This window comes from Bubalus kerabau, chromosome 4 (genome assembly GCF_029407905.1).
Source record: "Bubalus kerabau isolate K-KA32 ecotype Philippines breed swamp buffalo chromosome 4, PCC_UOA_SB_1v2, whole genome shotgun sequence".
NCBI lineage: Eukaryota > Metazoa > Chordata > Mammalia > Artiodactyla > Bovidae > Bubalus > Bubalus kerabau.
Genome location: NC_073627.1, coordinates 155,989,840 through 156,011,694, shown reverse-complemented (window position 1 = coordinate 156,011,694; position 21,855 = coordinate 155,989,840). Strand labels below are relative to the sequence as shown.

General features: G+C 50.2%; 1 long non-coding RNA gene across 3 annotated transcripts in view; it reads right to left on the bottom strand.

Annotated features, from left to right (window-relative positions):
- Positions 1 to 925: 925 nt before the first annotated feature.
- The window catches only part of LOC129650535 (uncharacterized), a 65,309-nt gene continuing 44,379 nt past the window's right edge, over positions 926 to 21,855 (bottom strand). Inside the window, exons 2-4 of one of the 3 annotated variants that reach the window (XR_008713807.1) lie at positions 12,872 to 12,991; positions 11,464 to 11,717; positions 926 to 2,411 (exon numbers count right to left, since the gene is read on the bottom strand). This is a non-coding gene — a long non-coding RNA (uncharacterized LOC129650535). Of the gene's footprint in view, positions 2,412 to 3,318; positions 4,996 to 11,463; positions 11,718 to 12,871; positions 12,992 to 21,855 lie in introns of those variants that run through there. The other 2 variants (XR_008713808.1, XR_008713809.1) reach the window with 2 other exon arrangements.

The window sequence follows — 21,855 nt, the reverse complement described above, 5'->3', positions numbered from 1 at the left end:
GGCTGCCATTGGATCACCAAGGTCTTCAGCGGTTGCAGTAAGAGCCCCTGAAGAGATGAAGAGCCGTTAGAGTCCATAATGGGAGAAGGGCTGGCACAGAGCCGTCCCCGACAGCCAGGAATGGGCCACGCGCAGCTGCCACAGTGTCTCGGTTCTCCGTTCCTCTACCCCCACGTGTGAGGCAGACCCAACCCACAGCCCTGTTTCCGTAACACTGTGGTCCAGGGGGAAGAAAAACCTGATCAACGGTCAACCAAGGACCCAGATGCAAATGCCCATGGACTCTGTGCAAACAAGACAGAATCAGAGAGCAGGGCCAGCTGAGTGTGGTCAGTGCCAACCAGGCAGCTCCCCATGCTGCTCTGGGTAGTGCTTCTCACACCTGGAGAGCCAGGCAGAGACCCTGGGGGCACTTGGGAGCCGAGATCTGAGAAGATGAAGTCACACCACCTTAGTGAGAGCCCTGGAACACTAAAATACGTAAGTGAACACCCTCCAGTGTCCTCTCCAGTAACAAGAATGTGAAACCAAGAGAAAGAGGAGCAGTGCACCCCAGGACAGGTAAGCCCAGAAGTGTGAAGACGAGCACACACACACACCATGCCAAGTCACCCCTGAGACCATGGCTACCAGCTTCCTCTCTTCAGGTCCTGCCTGCTCCAAGGTTCAGTTTCCCACATCCCCGGCCAGCTCTGCCCCCTTCACCTAGGAGCCCTGGCCAGGCCCCTGCACAGCAGGGCGGCCCCCTCAGGGCTCCCATGCTGTTTCCTCCCCTGAGAATTCTCCAGCAGCCACAAGGAGCAGCAGGTGGCCTCTGCTCACAGCTCAGACCTTACCTCTCCAGTTTCTTAGTCTCCCAAGGACAGTTCATTCCCACGGGAACTCTGGTGCTGGGGTGAGGATGAGGAGCTTGAATTCTGCTCAGATGAGAGAAGGACCTCAGGAAATGGGGTGCTGTCCCATCTCTACCGGATCTCCAGCAGCTTGCAGAGCCTGCCCCCCCCCACCCACCCCAGGGGGTCTGAGCAGCCTCCCAGGCAAGAGCTTGCAAACACCCTCCACAGAGCTCCCACCAAAGCTGTCTGCCCACTCACAGGGGACTCCAAGAGCAACATGAGGCCACAGACACAGATTCAAAAGGACCAAACACACACATGCACACATGCAGCAGAGACCATGGAACCGGGTGAGAGTGGAGGCCAAGGTGGGCAGAGACCCCATGGGTGCCACTCTCCTGCCTCACATCGGGGCTGCTGAAGGCAGCACATGGGCAATGAGCGGTCCTGCCAAGAGTGAAGCTCCAGAACACAGGTCAGCCTGATTTTCTCAACCTGAAAGGTCCCAGAACTGTCAGCAGAGTGTCCTTTTCAACCATGTCCTGGAGCACAGTCCCCAGCCAGCCCATGGCCAGGTCCAAATGTCAACCGAGTCCAAGCTTGTCATGCTCACCACACAACAGACCAGTGAATCCGAGAGGTATTGAGACAAGGAATATGTCTTTATTCGGAAGGTTGGCAGATCAAGAAGGCAGACTAATGTCTCAAGATAACCATCTTATGGGGTTTGGATGCCAGGTTCTTTTATAGAACACAAGGACAGGTGCAGGGTGGTGGTGGTGAGGAAATAAAGTAAAAGAGGCAGAATTGGCCTCTGGTTCTCCCTCCTCTGGGTAAGGCTCTCCCTGAGATGCCCTCTGGGGATGTATAGGGCCTGAAAAATAGAGTTGGATTTGGTGTTGCAGAATGATACTTAATAACCATTTGAAAATTAGGTGAGTTTCCAAATTGAGGCTTTAATTAAAGCAAAGACATACTCCTTAGGATGGTTACAATAAAAACAAACAGAAAACAGGCATTGGTGAGAAAGTGGAGAATCTGGAGCCCTAGTGCCCTGTTGGTGGGAATGTGAAATGGCACAGATGCTATAGGAAACAGGATGGAGGGTCCTCAAAAAATTAAATACAGAATTGCCCATGATCTCTTAATTCTACTTCCAATTATACACCCAAATGTACTGAAAGTGACGTCTCAAACAGGTTTTGCATACTCACATTCAGGGCAGCATTATTCACAAGCCAAAGAAGGGAAGCACCCAAAAAATCTACTGATGAAGCAAGTGTGAGATACCCATACATACGGTGCAATTATATTCCGCAGCAGGGATATTCAGTGAATATGCCTCAGACACCCACAACGTGCCGCCCCTCCAAGGTGGTCCAGCCAGTGACACCATCACCACCCAGCACTGCAACTGCACCCAGGGGTGCCATGAGCCAACAAGGCAGTCACTCAAAGGTGTACAGAGCTGCAACTAACGAGAAAACACCAGCATCCAGGGATCCTCAGCCGTCAATCATTCCACGGCTCTTCTCTCCAGGACAGGAAAGTGACAGGAGCGGTAGAACAGCGCCCCTGCACGAGGAGAGAGGTGAGGGTGGGAGGGGGGCATCTGGGAGCACCCGAGACAGCATGGGAGCACCAGGAGCCCCCTGACCTTCTAGAACCTCTGCCCCCACTGACTCGGCCCTTCCTCTAGGCTCACTCCACTGGAATAGACATCTGCAGGTGGAGAACTCACATAGCACTGCCGTGTATGATCACTGTGGGAGCCGTCTCTAACTGTCTGAGCTCCAAGATGGGCCAGACCTTGGCCAGGAGACATAATGGCACTTCTGAAAAGTGGGCTCTGATAGCCTGCACAGCCGGCCAGGCCTGTCCCAGTCCACTGGTTCCCACTCCACGCTACCCCATCCCCACTACCAGCTGGGGAAGCTGAGTTCCAGGCAGGGTCAGGGCCCATGGTCCTGGTGACAGTCAAGCTCCCGGAGACTTCAAGAAGTGAGGATGTCAGCAGGAAGCTTCTGGCCACCTTGTGGACTGAGGGTTACTCTCCCCACCAAGAACTCCTGGCCACACACTCCAGGTGACAGAGACCCACGGTCAGCTGGAACACACGTCTGTGTGGGTGGTATGTGTAGTGTGTGGGGGTGTGGGGGTGTGCATCTGTATGTTCTGAAATAAAGTAAGAGATGATTGAGAACCCTGGAGACCAGGGTCAGAGCTGACAATTGTATTATACACAGACACTGTTGGCTAAAAGGTGGAGGTCACAGTTCTCGTGGTTTTTTGGGAAATATTTCCCTCAGAGTAAGGTTCTGGGTGGTTCAGACAGTAAAGGATCTGCCTACAATGCAGGAGACCCCGGGTCTGATTCTTGGGTAAGGCAGATCCTCTGGAGAAGGGAAGGGCGACCCACTCCAGTAATTTTGCCTGGAAAATCCCCCTGACAGAAGAACCTGGCAGACTACACAGTCTCTGAGGTTGCAGAGAGTCGGACACAACTGAGCAACTAACAAGGTCTATAAAAAGTTTCTAAGGCAATTTTTATGTGAAAAGGGACAATGTCAATAGTACCTCTGGTGGAAATCATAACCATTTCCAAAAGCTTGTTCCTGCATTAAACCCACCTCTTTCATACAAACAGCTAAGAGGATAGTCAAATTCCAAACCAGAGAGGGCACTTCTACCAAAATCCAAGTTCACAAAGTCCAGGAGTACAGCATATTGCAGACCCAATGCGGTAAGAATAGGCAGGATAGGGAGGGGGAGCTGGCGAAATACTCAGAGCCTCTAACTTTCAGGAAATGTCATAGAACAAGCTAAAAACATCCATAAAGGAAATGAATCCATTGGCCTTGCTTACACAAAGCTAAACTAGAGCTACACAGATGCTTCTCAAAACCTGTGGCCCCACTGTGGGGCTAAGATGCTGAACCCAGTGGAAATACATAAGCTGGAATAGATGTGCTCCAAGTCCTGGGCCACAGCAGAAGGGGTTCAGATCTGAAGTCCAAGAGGGACAGTTCGCTGAATTAAAAGGTCAGTTGGCCATGTAGAAGTTCAACTGTGTTGAGGGCAAGGGCACACAGGAGACCTGTGACAGGACATAATCCAACCAGAGGCAAGGCCGGGACCAGGAGCTTGTGGGTGCGGGGTGGGGGGAGTGGCTAGCCCAGAGCCAGGCTGTGGGGCTCCTGAAACCAGCAGCCACCCAGCAAGCAACGAGGCATGGAGAAGCCACTCCTCCTTCACACTGTCCTCTGTCCTCTCTGTATTGCGAACTCAGGGCTCGTGGCTGCTCACTTGGCCCTGAACGCATGAGTGCCGCATGCACAGCGCATGCCTGGTCAGGTCCCTGGGAAGGAAGGGATGCTGGACAGGAGATGACTGCTCCTGCCCTCTCCGTGCAGCTCAGGTCCGGCAGAGCACCAACACACTTCCTACTCCCACCCTACCAATCCCCAGACACATCATCTCTTTCCTCCTGTTGTTAAACCCTACTATCCTCTGCAAAGGGCTTCCCTGGTAGCTCAGTGGTAAAGAACCCACCTGCCAATGCAGGAGACATAAGACACGTGGGTTCCATCCCTGGATTGGGAAGATCCCCTGGAGGAGGGCACGGCAACCCTCATGCCAACCCTGGAGGAGGACATGGCAATCCAGTATTCTTGCCTGGGAAATCCCATGGACAGAGAAGCCTGGCAGGCTACAGTCCATGGGGTCACAAAGAGTCAGACACGACTATAGTGACTTGGCATGCACGCACATATCTTTTGCAAGCCAGCGACTGCCACTCCCTTCTGAGCTCCTCTAAACCCCTGCAGCACCCATGGTCTAGAAGGTGACACAAAGTTCCATGCCGGGCCAGCAGAAGTACCAGCAGAGTCCTGTCCTGTGGGCACATTCTCAGCCCTCCACAGCCCTCTGAGTTTGCATAAGCTATATCTGCTTAGGCCCACCAGGTGATTCTTACCTAAAGTTTGAGTATCACTGGCCTACATGATGCAGTTTCACACTAAATTTTACACTTTCTTTGCTGCTTGGTAATGGTTTCATTTATCTTGTCTCTGTAAGTGATTGTGAAACTCCTCTTGTTACCGAGTCCAAGCTCGTTTGCTGACCGCACGACAGGCCAGTGAATCTGAGAGACGAGGTGCTGAAGTAAGGAAAACAACTTTATTCAGAAAGCCAGCTGGCTGAGAAGATGGCAGACTAGTGTCTCAGAGTAACCATCTTGTCTGGGTCTGGATTACCAGGTTCTTCAGTAGAGTCAGAGAGAAAGAAGCAATAAGGAAGTGAAGTCAGAAGGCAGACTAGAGAGGGAGAAGCAGCGGGAAGTAAAGTGAAAGGGTCGTCAGTCTCTCAAAGCATCTCCAAGGGACTGGCCAGCCTTTGGAAGAGGTGTGTTAATCTCTTCTTTTTGGTGTAGCTATTCACAGGTGGGCATGGTCAGATTATCTGTGAGCTACAAAGGCATTTTAGTTTACGGTCAGGGAGAGGGGCAGGGGCCTCTGAGGCAGGCCTTTATGTATGACTGCAATAACAAAAGCAACGAATATCGAGACAAACAAACAGTTCCAACATGGAGTCAGAACTGGCTGCTTCTCTGCAACACTCTGAGCACAAAACCACGTCTTAAGGGACCTACATGGGTTTTCTATGGCTGCTTGAGGGACCTACATTGGTTCTGTATGGCTGCTGTAAAGTGTCACTACAAACTTGGTGGCTTAGAACAGCATAAATTTGTTATCGCAACTGCTGGTCAAAAATCTGACATGGGACTCTTTGGGCTAAAACGGAAGAGCTGGCTGCATGCCCTCAGAAGGCTCAGTGGAAAATTGTTAGCCTTTTCCAGCTTCCAGAGGCCTCCTGCATTCCCTGGCTCCAGGCTCATTCCTCTACTGTAAAGACAGTGAAGAGCACAGGACAAAGAGGCCACCTGGGCATAAGGATTCTTTTGAGCTGAAAGCAACTGAGAACAGCAGATGCAAGAAGAGTTCCCTGCCCTCCTCCATTTGCCTAAAAGCAGGACATAAATTCTCTCTGTAGAAGTGTACCAGAGATGACACTGAGTCTGCATAATTAACCTTACTAAGCATCCTATATATGCTTCCTAGTCATCTTCCCACAATTTACTGTCCCCAGGAGCCCAACCCCCCTTTCTTTTGTCTTGTCACTTCAAAACTGACTGCCCTTTGTTAAAATGATACATAAGCCCCAAGCCTACTGTGGTGACCCAAGGACGAGAGAGCAGATAAAACCAAGAGGGCCTTGGAATGCAGGAATGGAAGAACCAGACCCTTATCGTCCTCCCCTCCCCCATGTTGTAACTATTAATGGAACAGTATAACCTGTCTCCCCTCCTACCCTAGGGAGAACGTATTTGCCCTACTCTTCCCCCACCCAGTATACATGCCTCAACCAATCAGCAAATGACCGGCAAGACCCCAATCCCACTCCTTGTACCCTGGGTATAAAAGTGGACTAAGGAGCCCTGTTCAATGTCAGTTCCCCGTTGAGCTGGCCTACTGTTCTAACAGCGTCTCCCACTCTAATAAACTTGATTCTCCTCTCACTCTGCCTCACGTCTGGAAATTCTTTTCCAACCTGCGCCCGGACCACGACATTTTTGGTGGCCTGTACAGGGAACTTGGGGTCTCTTCCCCACCTCCTCACTTCTCCTTTCTCATAGAGACCCTCTGCAAACAGGCAAGTGCTGTGGAAGCAACTGAGGAACTCTGGCCAGGGTTACCCTCTGGTGTGTTTCAAAGGCCCCACTGCTCACTGCGGCCCAGTAGCTACCTCCTGAACAGGTGAGGGTCTCTCCTGTGTCTTCTTTCCAACTGAGGACTAGGTCAACCAATATTGTGTGGGCACAGGTCAGGCATTTAAAAGCCATTAGGGTGCCATGAAGACTCCCATGTGAAGATAAGGGGCACACAGAAAGGATCAGGCCACCAGGGCATCCACCCCCAGCAAGACAACTTCCATGCACCGTGTCAGGCATGTAGTGGTTGAGGCAAAACAGAGACCATCGTCCCCTGGCCATGCCTCCCTGATAGGATTGTAAGGCAGATTCCTCAGCCTTCTTCCCTGTCACTTTCACTTCTTCCCTTTCGGTCCAGATTGATTTACAGGAGCCTAGGTGTTGCCCTGAACCTTCAAGAGAGCCTTCCACAGTTCAGGGAATTGCCAAATGGTGAGTCACCCAGTTGCTCCCTGGAATCTCTTTCTCTGCCCGGGTCACACGGTGCCTTAGCCACATGGTTCTCAGAGGTCACCCCTCACTGTCAGACGTGACTGTTGGGACAGTTGGGCCATTTTTGTGCCATTAGTAGCATGGAGAGATGACTGGGACCGAAGGGACCCCTTTCTGTCGGCCAGTGACTCTCAGTACCCCCACTCTACAGCAGGTAGGCTAAGAGTGTGTTCTGATACGTCCCAGGAGTCTCTCTCAGACTCACCCCTTGGCTATATTCTCAGAAACTGGAAAACGTGACCCTGCAAAAGGCCTGGACCCAATACAAACTAGGGAACTTAAAAAAAAAAAAAAAAGGTCTCTGAATGGCACACTAGCCTCAAAAGCAGGGAAAGGACTCAGAATTTCCTTACATTCAGTCCTTCATGGCCCTCGGTCAGAATCTGGATCTGAGGGACTCATGCCGCGTGTGTCTTTCTGTTGCCTCCCTATCTCCCGTCCCCCTGTTTTTCTCCAGCGGATTTCCTGGATGAACCCTACTCGACCTTTCATATCCACACGATCTCTAGGAAAGGATTCTGAGGATCCCTTTGGTCCAGGTCCTTCTCCTATATTCAAAAGGCTGAAGGATCAGAAACTCTCCTAACATTCTAAAGAATCCCCTTCTAACTACGCTTTTCTCTCAGGTGAAGAGGGAACCAAGCTTCCCCAACTCCTGCAAATTTCCTTCACCCTTCAGATTCTTCTGATGGGACAAAGATCTCACTTCCCACTAGAGGAACAATCCAATAATTTTATCAGCTGATCTGCCCCTGATATCAGAGTCAACTTGAGCACTAGTTGGTCTATAATTTAGGTATAAAACTATGACTACAGAAAGGAAAGAAGACTTTTTGACACAGTTTGTCCATGATATTCTTTAGACCCCAGAGAAAACCGGTTAAAATGACATTTTTTTACTGGAAACTACAAAACCGGTTCCTTTCGCATATGCAATCAAAAACAACTAGCTTGTTAAAAAAGCTGCCAAGGGAAAAGCTTGGAGTTAACCCTTTCCATGTCCCTGAAATACACAGCCCACTTTGCCTGAGACCTCAGCCTTGAACAAATTAGAACTTCAAAAAAAAAAAAAAAAGAAGAAGAAGAAAAAAATGGGCTTGGGGATTGGGTCAAAGAGAAATTTTAAATCTCAAGCGGAACGCTGTCTGTCTGTATGGACTTTTGTATGTCTCAGTGTGTGTCTTTTTCTTTTGTTTTTTAATAATACTGTTAGGGGAAGCACACTGATTGAAAGCGCCCACCCTGGCCAGGCACCATAGTAACCATTTGCATGAGATGTTTTATGACAGGAGATCCTGATAAGGAATACGGAACTAATAAGCCACCACCAACCGGAAGAGTTCGGGAAAGGTCTAAACGAGACACTGTGTGTCCGTCCACTTCCCAGAATCCCTCTCGCTAGCATCCACCTTGGCTGAGCGATGTGCGCACCACCAGGAAAGACTGAATTAAGAATGATTGGCCAAAGACCACCCGGAAACTAATCCCATCACCATAAAACCCGACATTGCAAGCCACTCGGGAGAGCAGTTCTCCCGGGTTCCCTTACCCTACTGCTCTCCACCCAGGTGCCCTTTCCCAATAAAATCTCTTGCTTTGTCAGCACATGTGTCTCCTCGGACAATTCATTTCTGAGTGTTAGACAAGAGCCCAGTTTCAGGCCCTGGAAGGGGTCCGTCTTCCTGCAACAATACTGCTGAAGTTGTAAATGAGTTCTAATTTAATTGTCCTAAAGAAAAGTAGTCAATAAAGCAGAAGTAGATGTTTTTCTGGAACCCTCTTGCTCTTTCCTCTGGAGAAGGAAATGGCAATCCACTCCAGTACTCTTGCTTGGAAAATCCCATGGATGGAGGAGCGTGGTAGGCTACAGTCCATGGGGTCGCAAAGAGCTGCACACGACTGAGCGACTTCACTTGGTCTTGCTTTTTCAATGATCCAACAGATGTTGGCAATTTAATCTCTGGTTCCTTTGCCTTTTCTAAATCCAGCCTCAACATCTGGAATTTCATGGTTCACATACTATTGTAGCCTGGCTTGGAGAATTTCGAGCATTACTTTGCTATTGTGTGAGATGAGTGCAATTGTGCAGTAGTTTGAGCATTCTTTGGCATTGCCTTTCTTTGGGATTGGAATGAAAACTGACCTTTTCCAGTCCTGTGGCCACTGCTGAGTTTTCCAAATTTGCTGGCATATTGAGTGCAGCACTTTCACAGCATCATCTTTTAGGATTTGAAATAGCTCAACTGGAATTCTATCACCTCCACTAGCTTTGTTCGTAGTGATGCTTCCTAAGTCCCAGTTGACTTTGCATTCCAGGATGTCTGGCTCTAGGTGAGTGATCACACCATGGTGGTTATCTGGGTCATGAAGATCTTTTTTATATAGTTCTTCTGTGTATCTTGCCATCTCTTCTTAATATCTTCTGCTTCTGTTAGGTCCATACCATTTCTGTCCTTTATGGTGCCCATCTTTGCATGAAATGTTCCCTTGCTTCTGCTTTATTGACTACGCCAAAGCCTCTGACTGTGTGGATCACAACAAACTGTGGAAATTTTTTCAAGAGATGGGAATACCAGACCACCTGACCTACCTCCTGAGAAATCTGTATGCAGGTCAAGAAGCAACAGTTACAACTGGGCATGGAACAATGCCTGGTTCCAAATTGGGAAAGGAGTATGTCAAGGCTGTATATTGTCACTTGTTTAACTTATATATAAAGTACCTCATGTGAAATGCCAGGTTGGATGAAGCACAAGCTGGAATCAAGATTGCTGGGAGAAATATCAATAACCTCAGATATGCAGATGACACCACCCTAACGGCAGAATTAAAGAGCCTCTTGATGAAAGTGCAAGAGGACAGTGAAAAAGTTGGCTTAAAACTCAATATTCAGAAAACTAAGATCATGGCATCCAGTCCCATCACTTCATGGGAAATAGATAGGGAAATAAAGGAAATAGTGAGAGACTTTATTTTCTTGGGCTCCAAAATCACTGCATATGGTGACCACAGCCATGAAATTAAAAGATGCTTCACAGCCATGAAATTAAAAGATGCTTGCTCCTTGGAAGAAAAGCTATGAGCAACCTAGACAGCATATTAATAAGCAGGGACATTACTTTGCCAACAAAGGTTCATCTAGTTAAAGTTAAGATTTTTCCAGTAGTCATGCATGGTTGTGAGAGTTGAACTATAACAAAAGCTGAGCACCAAAGAACTGATGCTTTTGAACTGTGGTGTTGGAGAAGACTCTTGAGAGTCCCCTGGACTACAAGGAGATACAACCAGTCCATCCTTAAGGAAATCAGTACTGAATATTCATTGGAAGGGCTGATGTAAAGCTGAAACTCTAATACTTTGGCCACCTGATGCCAAGAGCTGGCTCATTGGAAAAGACCCTGATGCTGAGAAAGATTGAAGGCAGGAGGAGAAGGGGATGACAGAGGATGAGATGGTTGGATGGCATCACCGACTTGATGGACATGAGTTTGAGTGAACTCTGGGAGCTAGTGATGGACAGGGAGGTCTGGTGTGCTGTGATTTATGGGGTTGCAAAGAGTCGTACATGACTGAGTGACTGAACTGAACTGATAGTCATTTGACAAACAAAGTCAGATGACCTGGGGTATACTGGGCTCTACCTAATGAAAGTTCTTGACTTATAATTCTTACTCGTGACCTTACTAATAACCGCTAGCTGTATTATTCTCTATGTCACTTGTTTCAGAAGATTGTTTCTTACGTTACCAAATGTGTGACTGATCCTGTGATAAAATGCTGATATGCAGTTCCATATGAGGTCAATGACTGTGTAACTCTAGAAATGGGAAGAAACAACAAGGGAATATTTTCCTGGACCAAGAGGCTAGTAAGACAGGTATGGTCCAGAGATTTCTGCTACTCGCAAGGCCTGGTCCAATTAACTGCTCACTGAGTGACCTGTCAATGGAATCTTTGTTAAACCTGAGAAAGCCTTCCCAGCACTGTGGTACACAATGGGCATGAAATGCCCCCAAAGCATGGTCAAATATGTGGCTATGCAGGGACCCTGCTGACTGGAAGTTGGCACCTGCCAGCTGCCTCTACAAAGATTGCAACATGACCACTGCAAATTGCTGACCTTCAACAACTCCTGAAAGGAGTTCAGGGAGGAGGTCAGAAATAAGGCACTCTGCTCTGGGAAGAACCCAGAAGAACCAGCCTTCAGACTGCCAGATGTTTTCAGGTAAAGATTTTATGAGACCAAATTCCTACCTCTTCTCGTACCCAGAGGAACACTAACGTCACAAACCAAGGTCTGGGCCTGGTTCTCCTGGCTAGCCCCTGAACAGCTTTTCTACTTCTATTAATCTTTGGGCCACGTACCTTTAACTTTCTTGTTAAATTTGTTTCTTCTAGAATACAACAAATCTCCAAGTGGTAGTATGACAAGACTATTCCCTGACCAACACTCAGACAATGCTGAAACAAGTCACCTTATCATTCCATGGATTCTCATCTCCCTGCACCCTGACAGAGAGCAGGCAAAAGGAACCCAGAGCCCCATGACGCCCCTGTACAGCTTGAAGAAGTCAGAGCAGTCATTGCCCCTTTTCCTTTGAGACTGGGTTCCCAAATGCCTGAGAAGGGAAATAAGTAGATTGTTAGACATGAGCAGGGTATCAAAAGGGGCCAAAGAACTGGTCCTAAAAATAAGGAGAGGGAGGGATGTGGTGACCCAAGGAGGAAAGAGCAGATAAAACCAAGAGGGTCTTGGAATGCAGGAATGGAAGAACCAGACCCTTATCATCCTCCCCTCCCCCATGTTGTAACTATTAATGGAACAGTATAACCTGTCTCCCCTCCTACCCTAGGGAGAACGTATTTGCCCTACTCTTCCCCCACCCAGTATACATGCCTCATCCAATCAGCAAATGACCCACAAGACCCCGATCCCACTCCTTGTACCCTGGGTATAAAAGTGGACTAAGGACCCCTGTTCAATGCTGGTTCTCCCTTGCACTGGCCCGCTGTTCTAACAGCATCTCCCACTCTAATAAACTGTATTCTCCACTCCTTTTGCCTCATATCTGAAAATTCTTTTCCAACCCGTGCCCTGACCACGATTCCTACTTGTTTCTTGGGGTTTTTACTTCTTTTGTGTGAAGCCTCTGTGCATATAACAACATTAAATGTAATATGCATTTTCCCCTGTTAATCTGTTGTCAGTTTCACAGGCCCTACATACAGAACTGAAGAGTAGAGGAAAAGTTTTCCTCCCCTATACCAACAGCACAGCATCTTCTCTCTGTCCTTCTGACTCTTTCATTAGGAACCTCATGATTACATTTAGGGTCTACCCATGAGGTCACAAGGGCTTCCCTGATAGCTCAGTTGGTAAAGAATCCCCCTGCAATGCAGGAGACCCGAGTTCAATTCCTGGGTTGGGAAGATCCGCTGGAGTGGGGATAGGCTACCCACGCCAGTATTCTTGGGCTTCCCTTGTGTCTCAGCTGGTAAAGAATCTTCCTGCAATGCGGGAGACCTGGGCTTGATCCCTGGGTTGGGAAGATCCCCTGGAGAAGGGAAAGGCTACCCACTCCAGTATTCTGGGCTGGAGAATTCCATGGACTGTATATACAGTCCACGGGGTTGCAAGGAGTTGGACATGACTGAGTGACTTTCACTTTCACGAGATCACAAAGAGACACAACTTAGTGACTAAACAGTAGCAACAGCAACAGCTAATAAATCAGAATAATTTCCCATCTCAAGATCCTTAACTTAATCATACCTGCAAAATCCCTTTAACATATTCACAGGTTCCAGGGATTAGAATGTGAACATCTTTAGGAACTTGCAGACTCCTACTGCCATTCAGTACTGAATAGGTGTAACTCTTTTAATTTTTTTCCTAGAAAAAAAATTAGAATTTTAGATGGCCTCCTAATTTCTTGACACTGAAAAATAACTAAGATATACTTTTTTAATCCTGGGAAGTCCAAACAAGACCTATCTGCCTATGAGGGCTGAGTGAGCCAGCTGGCCTGAGAGCTAGGCGTCCACGTGGGTGCTGTGTTGAATGGGGGTGGCGGAGAAAGGAGACCATCAGTCCTACACACCCTCCGTGAAGACAGACAGGGTGGGAGATGCCAATGCAGAAGTCCAGGCTAGGAAAAGTCAGGATGAGGGCAATCGTAAGGTAGCATTAAGAATACTGGTTGAATAAAAAATGCAAATGATTGGTAGTAGGAACTGAAAAATAAGAAGGAAACCACACATTCCAAGGCAATCTTGCCTTGATGAGTCATTCAGATGCAAATTTTATCCCAATTTTGGAAGGATTACAAGCACCCCTATTCACAGCCCTATTCCTATGTTAATTCTAAACTCAGAACTCCCTCCACAGTCCTCAGTCTGGGCACTTTGCAGCCACTGTTTCTTTTTATCAGGCCCCTAAGCACCAAGCTTTTCCAAGCTGGTATGGCAGAATTTCTGGTGTGTTTCTGGCTCTCTCCCCAGCTCTCTCCAACCCCGGCCCAGCAACCCCTCCAAAATATAGTGAGCATCCTCCCCAGTTATTGGACTTCAACACACTTAAGTTCTACTGGACTGAAGGCTCACGACCTTCACACACTACTTACGAAGCACATATGAAAGCGAGAAACCAAGAGACCTAAGCTATTCCAAACAATAAAGGGAGGTGATGAGCACTCCTGGCCCATGCCCACATTATGATCCGTCCACAGGGGTCTGAATCACCTGCTCAAGAAAAGGACCCTGGAGCCTCCCCTGGCCAACAGACTGCCTGCCCTGAATCACAGCCTCAGCCCTGGACACTTGCTGACTTGCGGGACAGACAGACGCACTTCTCATAAACAAACTCCTCTGGTCCTTGAGAAGGGTCATCAGTCACTCAGGCCCTGGTCGCTAGGGTCGAGGGATATAAGGACAGCTGTCTGCTTACTCAGCCCACTGCTGTTCACCTGAGCCATGAGAACTGAGAAAACAAAAACCCATCTGCACAAATAATAAGAAAATGCTGGGATGCGCTAAGTCCTCGGCCTCACTGTACGCATCTCAGTGTCAATGAAACGGGGATGACTGTAGGTCATCTGATTATTCAGAGGGTTAAACAAGGTCTCGCGTGGCAGGCACTCAGAATACTCCAGCAGGAAATAAATCATACCATCGGGAAAAAAAGAAAAGAAAATGCTAGGCTTCTTGGCAGCTAACCCTAAAAAGCCAAGCCCCTGCCGCCCAGCCCAGCGGCCTTACCTCTCCCGGGGGCTGCACTTGCCGATGGGCTCCCTCACCCCACGCTGGTCACGGGGGAGGACGGTGCTCAGGACGCAGTCTGGCCCAGCCACCCTGTCCTCACAGGGAGCTCTGCTGCCCAGGGGGTCTGTCCTGACACCTTGGTCTCCAGGGTGCAGCCTGGGTGGGGCCACAGGGACAGGCCATGGCAGCGGGGTCCACAGGGGCCACGACAAGGAGCCGTTCAGCAGTGGGACAAGCCGCCACAGTGAGCCTCCCTCAGCCCATGGAACACGCTTGCCCCATTCTCGTCCCTCTCAATGGCCAGCTGTGCGCCTGCAATGTGGACCCAATTGTTCTCCTGTGTGGGCTCATTCAGGAGCACGGGCAGGGCTAGTTCAGGCCAAGAGAGGAGCCAGGAGCTTCTGTCCCCGAGGAGAAAGGTCCTTAGAGCCCTGCAGGGAGGGGGAAGGGGACCAGGCCCCTTGGTATCTCCAAGGATCACACAGGCCCAGCCACAGGGTGAGGGCCTCAGGCTCCAGGTCGTGAACAGGGAGCTGCCTTTCATCCAGGCTCTCCTGCAGGGTCCCAGCAAGCCCCTAAGCCTCTCCAAGTGTCGGCGTCCAGCCTTGAAAACAGGGAAAGCCACAGCATCCGGTCCAGTCATGGCTGCAAGGTGGCAGCGAGGGTGAACGGGGATGTGATGTGTACAAGACACCTCAGCACTGCTGCCCAAAAACAAACTCGGGAAGAAGAGCTGGCAGAGGAGCGCCTCTTCCACCTCCTGACTATACTGCCCATCAGGACATCCTCCTGAGAGTGGGCCTAGCCTGGGGACACCATGCTACCTGCAGGGGTGGCTGGATGGGGGCACACGAGTGCCAGTGCAGGAGTGGCCAGTCCTCTGCGGGGCCTGGAATGGGGCACAGCGTGAGGATGGTGGGGCCCACACCTGGTCGTGAACCATCCTGAGGAGACGGGCAGACACCACAGGCTCAACCCCACCAGACACGGCCTCTGACCAGCACCCAGCACCACCCCAACCTCCCGCTCCCCCCAAAAAGCAGCGCCTACAGCTCTACCACGTGCATGCTAAGTGGCTTCAGTCATGTCTGACTCTTTGCAACCCCAGGGACTATAGCCCGCCAGGCTCCTCTGTCCACAGGATTCTTCAGGCAAGAATACTGGAGTGGGTTGCCATGCCCTTCTCCAGGGGATCTTTCCAACCCAGGGATTGAACGTGCGTCTCTTCTGTCTCCTGCAATGGCAGGTGGGTTCTTTACCAGTAGGGCCACCTGGGCTCCACTGCTGCCATGAAAAATTCCACACTCCATGATAGGAGGATCCTGGTCTTGGACACAGCAGTTTGGTGACAGTAGGCACTGACCCGCATGTGCTGCCTGCGATGGACACAGACTCCTGAGGTCCACCTCTGGGCATCAGGACAGAGGACTGGCCAATGCGTCCAGTGAAGGAAGCCAGGCCGTGGGGTAGGCAGATATAGCCGTATGACTGCCACAAACACCGGGGGTCTGGGTCTTGGTAATAAGCAGGATTGAGAATGGCTGCACCCATGTGATGGACAGAGCCATTCTATACGAGAGACCCTGCCCCTGCAGGACTGAAACTTGTTCGGTCCCAGACCTCAAGTCGAAAATCCCTTAAACCCAGCAACCAGGTAGGCCCATCCCACCTGCTGACCCAAACACCGTGCAGGCAGGGGCAGCATGCTGGTCTTTAACCTTTCTAATTGGAGGGTTCTAACAAGCCACAGAGGTGGCAGGAGACAGTCAGTGTGCGTGGGATGCTGCAGGACTGTGACAAGGGGTGACAATGCAGACTCTGCTCCCAGGAGTGGCCCCACCTGCTCCCAGGCACCTGTCCAGTGACCTCCTGCACCCTCCTCTCCCTAGGAGCCTTTGGTGACAACACCCTGGCTTGGAGACAAGATGCAGGAAAGGCGGGACAGCCACGGTTAGCGCTCAGGTGGGCTCGGTGGGAATGCCGTGTCCTGGGATGGCGTGGGGATGACTTTCAGAGCCGCCTGCGGCCTCGTGACAGTTCTCATCAGATGTCCAAGCAGGCGTGCTCCGTGACTTGGCTGAAGGTGCCAGGTAACTGTGACCCTCAGTCAGTGACAGAGCTGGGCTCATGAAACTAGAGAAAATGTTAATCCATCCCTTCAAGAGTTAAAAGCCGCTTCTCCAGTCAAACCAGCATTATGAAAACACTTTATTCTGTCATTTATAAGAAACAAGGATGTTTCTGGCTTTCAAGGTATTTTGAGGCAACAAATTGAAATATTCTTTACATTCATTGACTAGAATTATATATAATTTTTGTATCTTAAGACTTTCAGAAAATAGGCAATATGGCTTACAATTCTAAAATATTTTAATAAATTTATAATACATGAGCCACCTGTTTTAAAAAAACAGAGTTTCTTTGATTCCCTTAAGGTCTAGCTGCTGAGAGTCAAAACCACTCTGGTCTATAAACTGCCTATGAAGACAATTAGCTCTGAAGGCAATTTTCTTAAAGTGACAGTAATATTTAAAAAAAAAAAAACACTTGGGCAAACACTTTTCTTCTGTGATTAAAGATTTCATCTAAAAATTAAGGTACCAAACAGAGGCTCAGGGTTTCAAACAGTAGCCTTTGCCATCCACAAATAATAAGACGTAAAATTTAATTCGGTTTCCACTGGAAAGGTGCTCCTCGGATCAGCACTAGCTCAGCAGACCCATCTCCAGAGCTCTGCAGCCCACTGCAGACCTCAGGACTCAGTGCATCAATGAGTCAATTCGACTTGCAGTAAAAAGCAAGAGAAGTGTCTATTTTTAAAAACCTATTTACATGTACTTGCACTTTAAAAAAAAGGTTAGCAAAGAACCCACTGCATACATTTTGGTCAAATGAAAACCAACTGACCCATGTTCAAGCTCACCACATCTTTGCACCAATTTTAAGCATGAATTCAACCTTATTTGGCTTTAAAATGCACCACGTTAATAATTTTCCAGTTAGTGCATGGCCTTGGTCACAGCCGCCAAGTGTCAGACAGCACGAGGAAAAGCTCCAGGGACAGACCAGCCAGACTTCAGTCTTACCAAGAACAGTTCAGACGGACAACAGAGGTCCAGTGGTTCATCACCTGCCCTCTGACCTGACCCTCATCTTGTGGGCCACCCAGGACATGGGGCTTCTCTCCCACTGCCCCCTCACCTGGACACATCATTCACACTGTCCCCAGCCACGCTGACCACCTTGGCTTTGTCCTCTGCTCTGGCATCTTCCACCAATCAGCCACTCAGGGCATCCTCCACACACTTCAAATGTGCCCAGGCCCCTCTGGGTTACAAGCTCGTGATCTTCCAGGAAAAAAAAAGTAAGGGACCACGGATGGACAGATAATCATGGGGGCTCTTGGGGGGGGCCTGCTTTGTGGACATGCCATCTTAGGTACTCTCAGGGGGTGGGGGGTGGGGTCTGTGCAATGGCCAGGATCCTGAGGGGACTCATGGGGGTTTGCGTGGTAGATGGGCCATTTTCCAGCTGGGGGAAACAAGTTGCCAGGCTGAGAACCCAACGGTGCTGAGGCGAGAGCCTCAGAGTGGGTCCAAGGCCAGAAGAGAGATGTGGCCAGAGTGCCGTTACTGGCAGGATTACCTTGGGCTCTGACCACAGCGTCAGGATGCCCTGGCCATGAGCAGGGGGCAAAGGCGGCCCAGAGGCAGGAGCAGTGAGAGGGCACCAATCACCCACCGCCCAGAACTAGAGACTTCTTCTCAGGACTGTAGGGTCCCAAACGCCCGGCCCCCTTGGCCCACTTGCCATCGAGGCTGCTTTCCTTCTACACAGCCCCTGGGTCCCTTGCACCACTTTCGCCTCCACACTAGGCCAGCACTTTCTGTTTTCCTTCCTACATGGGCCTGCACTAAAATCCAGTTAAACTGTGGACTCCGATCAGAAACTCAGTGCCAGACTCCGCTGTTAGGACAAAGGATTGGGGGCTGGCCAGAGGGTGAGCGCCTCATGCAGGGGACAATCACCCCACAGGGCAGGGAGGAGCCGGACATGGGGGCTGACAGTGCCTCTCACTTCCCACACGTGGGTTTTTAAACATCTCTTCTCTCTTCCCTATTGGGCATGCAGCTCAGTGTACACGAGCCCAAAATGTGGAGGTAGGGACTTGCAGACTGACATGGGTGAGGCTGGTGAGCTCGTTTGTTACGAATGCCCCTTCCCCAGCCAGGCCACCGGAAACACATCACACATCCTTCCCACCCCTGCTGGCCACGGACCAGCCTCTGACTCGGTCTACTTCCCCTGTGTGGCCTGGGTCACAGTCAGCAGAGCAGTGGGAGGGGCTCCTTGGGTTGGAAGCCAAGGGGCTGTCTGGTACCCAGCCACAGCCCCACTGGCATGGAAGGGGTGGCCTCATATATGCAAGCTTCCTGGTGTCTATTAAATGCAAACAGCTCTGCAAGGCACACTGAACTCCTTGCTGAGTTGCAGCAGCACACGAAGTTATAAGGAAGCCAAGTGCCTGCGGAATCTCAGAGAAGCAGGGCGCATGCAGCAAGGAAGGGCAGGCGCTAGCAGGACCGGACACATCAGAAGAAACTGCCCGGCCAGGGCCACCTCCCCCACTGGCTCGAAGTGCAGAGTCCTGTGAAATTTGGAAAAACAGATGATTTTCACTGGCAAAGAACAGCTGGCAAAGGATCAGCACCACATACCCGTGCCTCTCAAGCTCTTGTGTCAAAACCCACTTGTGGGGGGTTGATGATCCATGCAGGCCTGGAGATTAGTGCTAGACACCACCCTGCACAACCGGGGTCCTTGGCCCACCCTGCTTACCCCTTCCCAGGAAGGAAGCAGAGAGACCACCAGCACAGACCCTGGGCCAGGACTGGGACTTGGTGCAAGAGTGCCCAGCAAATACCCACCCCACAGCGCACCAGTGAAAGTCACTCAGTCGTGTGTGTCCGACTCTTTACGACCCCATGGACTATACGGTCCATGGAATTCTCCAGGCCAAAATACTGGAGTGAGTAGCATTTCCCTTCTCCAGGGGATCTTCCTGATCCAGGAATCGAACCCAGGTCTCCCACATTGCAGGCAAATTCCTTACCAGCTGAGCCATCAGGGAAGCCCAAGAATACTGGAGTGGGTAGCCTATTCCTTCTCCAGAGGATCTTCCCAACTCAGGAATCAGACCGGGGTCTCCAGCATTGCAGGTGGATTCTTTACTAACTGAGCTATTGGGAAAGGCCCGCGGTGCACCAGGTCCGCCTTCAATCCCCATCACAGGGGCCAACCCCACGTCTAGAGGACCTGAGTGGTCCACAAGGAACACACCTACCAGTGGGCAGATGCCACCCCTGCACCAGCGCCACCTCCTCCTCCTTCCCCTGCGCACAGGGAGGCTCCTGGTTCACCTTCCACTGTCAGCAAAGCAGAGAGCCTCCAGTCACCCAGGTGTTCAGGGGACAAATGAGCCAGCCTGCAAAGTGCATCCTGGACCACCACCCCCACCCGTGGCTGCCACCCGAGAAGCAGGCTGGGCCACCAGCGGCTGCCAAAGGAGGACCTTTGCAAGGCAGAGCGACAGGACAGCCCTGAGCCTGCGGCACCTACACACACCCCACCCCACGCCCTCTTCTGCCGCACCCAGCTTCCTTATGTGAGATAGCTGTTGTCCTGTGTGGGCTCAGGGGCACACAGCTCAAGGCGCCCCTCCACCTGCAGTGTGGGTGGGGCGAGGGCCCCAGGAGGATAAGCACTGCCCTGACCTCAGCAGGTTCCCAGTGTGGCTGGAGCCAGTCCAGCTTGAGCAGCACTGTGGGAGCTTGGGCACAGAAAGCGTTTGGGGGACACAGAGGGCATCTGGGGTACACAAAGGGCACTGGGGAGACAGGGCATGGCAGCCCAGAGGGCCCAAGTCAGTGCCCAGGTGTGAGCTCCTGTGGGCAGCTGTTGGACACGGGGTACACCTGGGAACGGCAGCACTCATACATGCCAAGGGCACATGCACCCCGCTAAGTACACACACGCCCCACCACGTGCAGAGTAATAGCACCCATATCCAGAGAACACTTATACCATCGCAAGTCCCCAGCACGACTCCAGAGAACACTTATACCATCGCAAGTCCCCAGCACGACTCCAGAGAACACTTATACCATCGCAAGTCCCCAGCATGACGGTGGAGCCAGCACCGAATGTCGTCTTTCCATGATAAACTTGTTCTCTTTTAGTGCCTTATTCCTTCCGTTCAGTTCAGTTGCTCAGTCATGTCCAACTCTTTGCGACCCCATGGAATGCAGCATGCCAGGCCTCCCTGTCCATCACCAACTCCCTGTGTTTGCTCAAAGTCATGTCCATCAAGTCGGTGATGCCATCCAACCATCTCATCCTCTGTCGTCCCCTTCTCCTCCTGCCTTCAATCTTTCCCAGCATCAGGGTCTTTTCCAATGAGTCAGTCAGTCTTATTCCTTGAATACTGCTATTTCACTTGTTCAATCATCTTGAAAAATTCTGCCTGTGCAGAGGGGTAATTTTATACAATGCAAAGGTCTTTGTGTCCTTTTTCACCTGGCCCTCTCTCCAACCTTCACCATACCTCCCTGCCTTCTGTCCCTGGCAGCACAAACATCGTGCGTCCACCCACATCTTCCTCTCCCCAGGAGCCATGATACACGTTAACGTGGATACGCAGTCATGAGTGCATTATAAGAACAGTCCTGAAACATCTCATCACACACATAAGAGCTCAGCAAGGGGGGTTCCTTTACCAGCTCTCAAAACACACCATACATACAGCTGCTGCCAATGTCAAGTTGGCATGTGGAAGACGAACAGGCCAGTGGGATGGATTGGAGAATCCCTTAAGGGAACCAGTTTACATGAGACCATAATATACCATAGAGCTGAAGTTCAATTCATTGGTCAAAGGACTGATCACTGAATATTTAGTGCTGGTACACTGGAGGGAAATAAAATTACACTCCCCTCCCTCCAGCATCTTACTCCCTATTATGCAAAAGCAGTTTTAGACAGGCTCAATAGCAGAATTTGTACACAAAACGATAAAACACCTACCAAGGAATCAATAGAGAGCCCATGGAATCTTTCTAACAAATATAGTTATTAATACTTAGAAGTCATAAAAGAAAAGAGACATAGTCAACCATATAATGATTTAATCTTGATGGCAAATGACACCTTAGTAAAAAGTAATTAGCAAACAACAGAACTGGGGAATAAATGTTTCCAAGACAGAAAACCATCCATTCCCATAACAAATGAAAAGCCCCCACAATAGGACTTCCCTGGCGGGTCAATGGTAAAGAATCTGCCTGCCAATGAAGGAGACACAGATTCGATCCCTGGGTTGGGAAGATCCTCTGGAGAAGGAAATGGCAACCCACTCCAGTATTCTTGCCTGGAGAATCCATGGACAGAGGAGCCTGGTGGGCTACAGTCCACAGAGTCACAAAGAGTTGGACACAACCT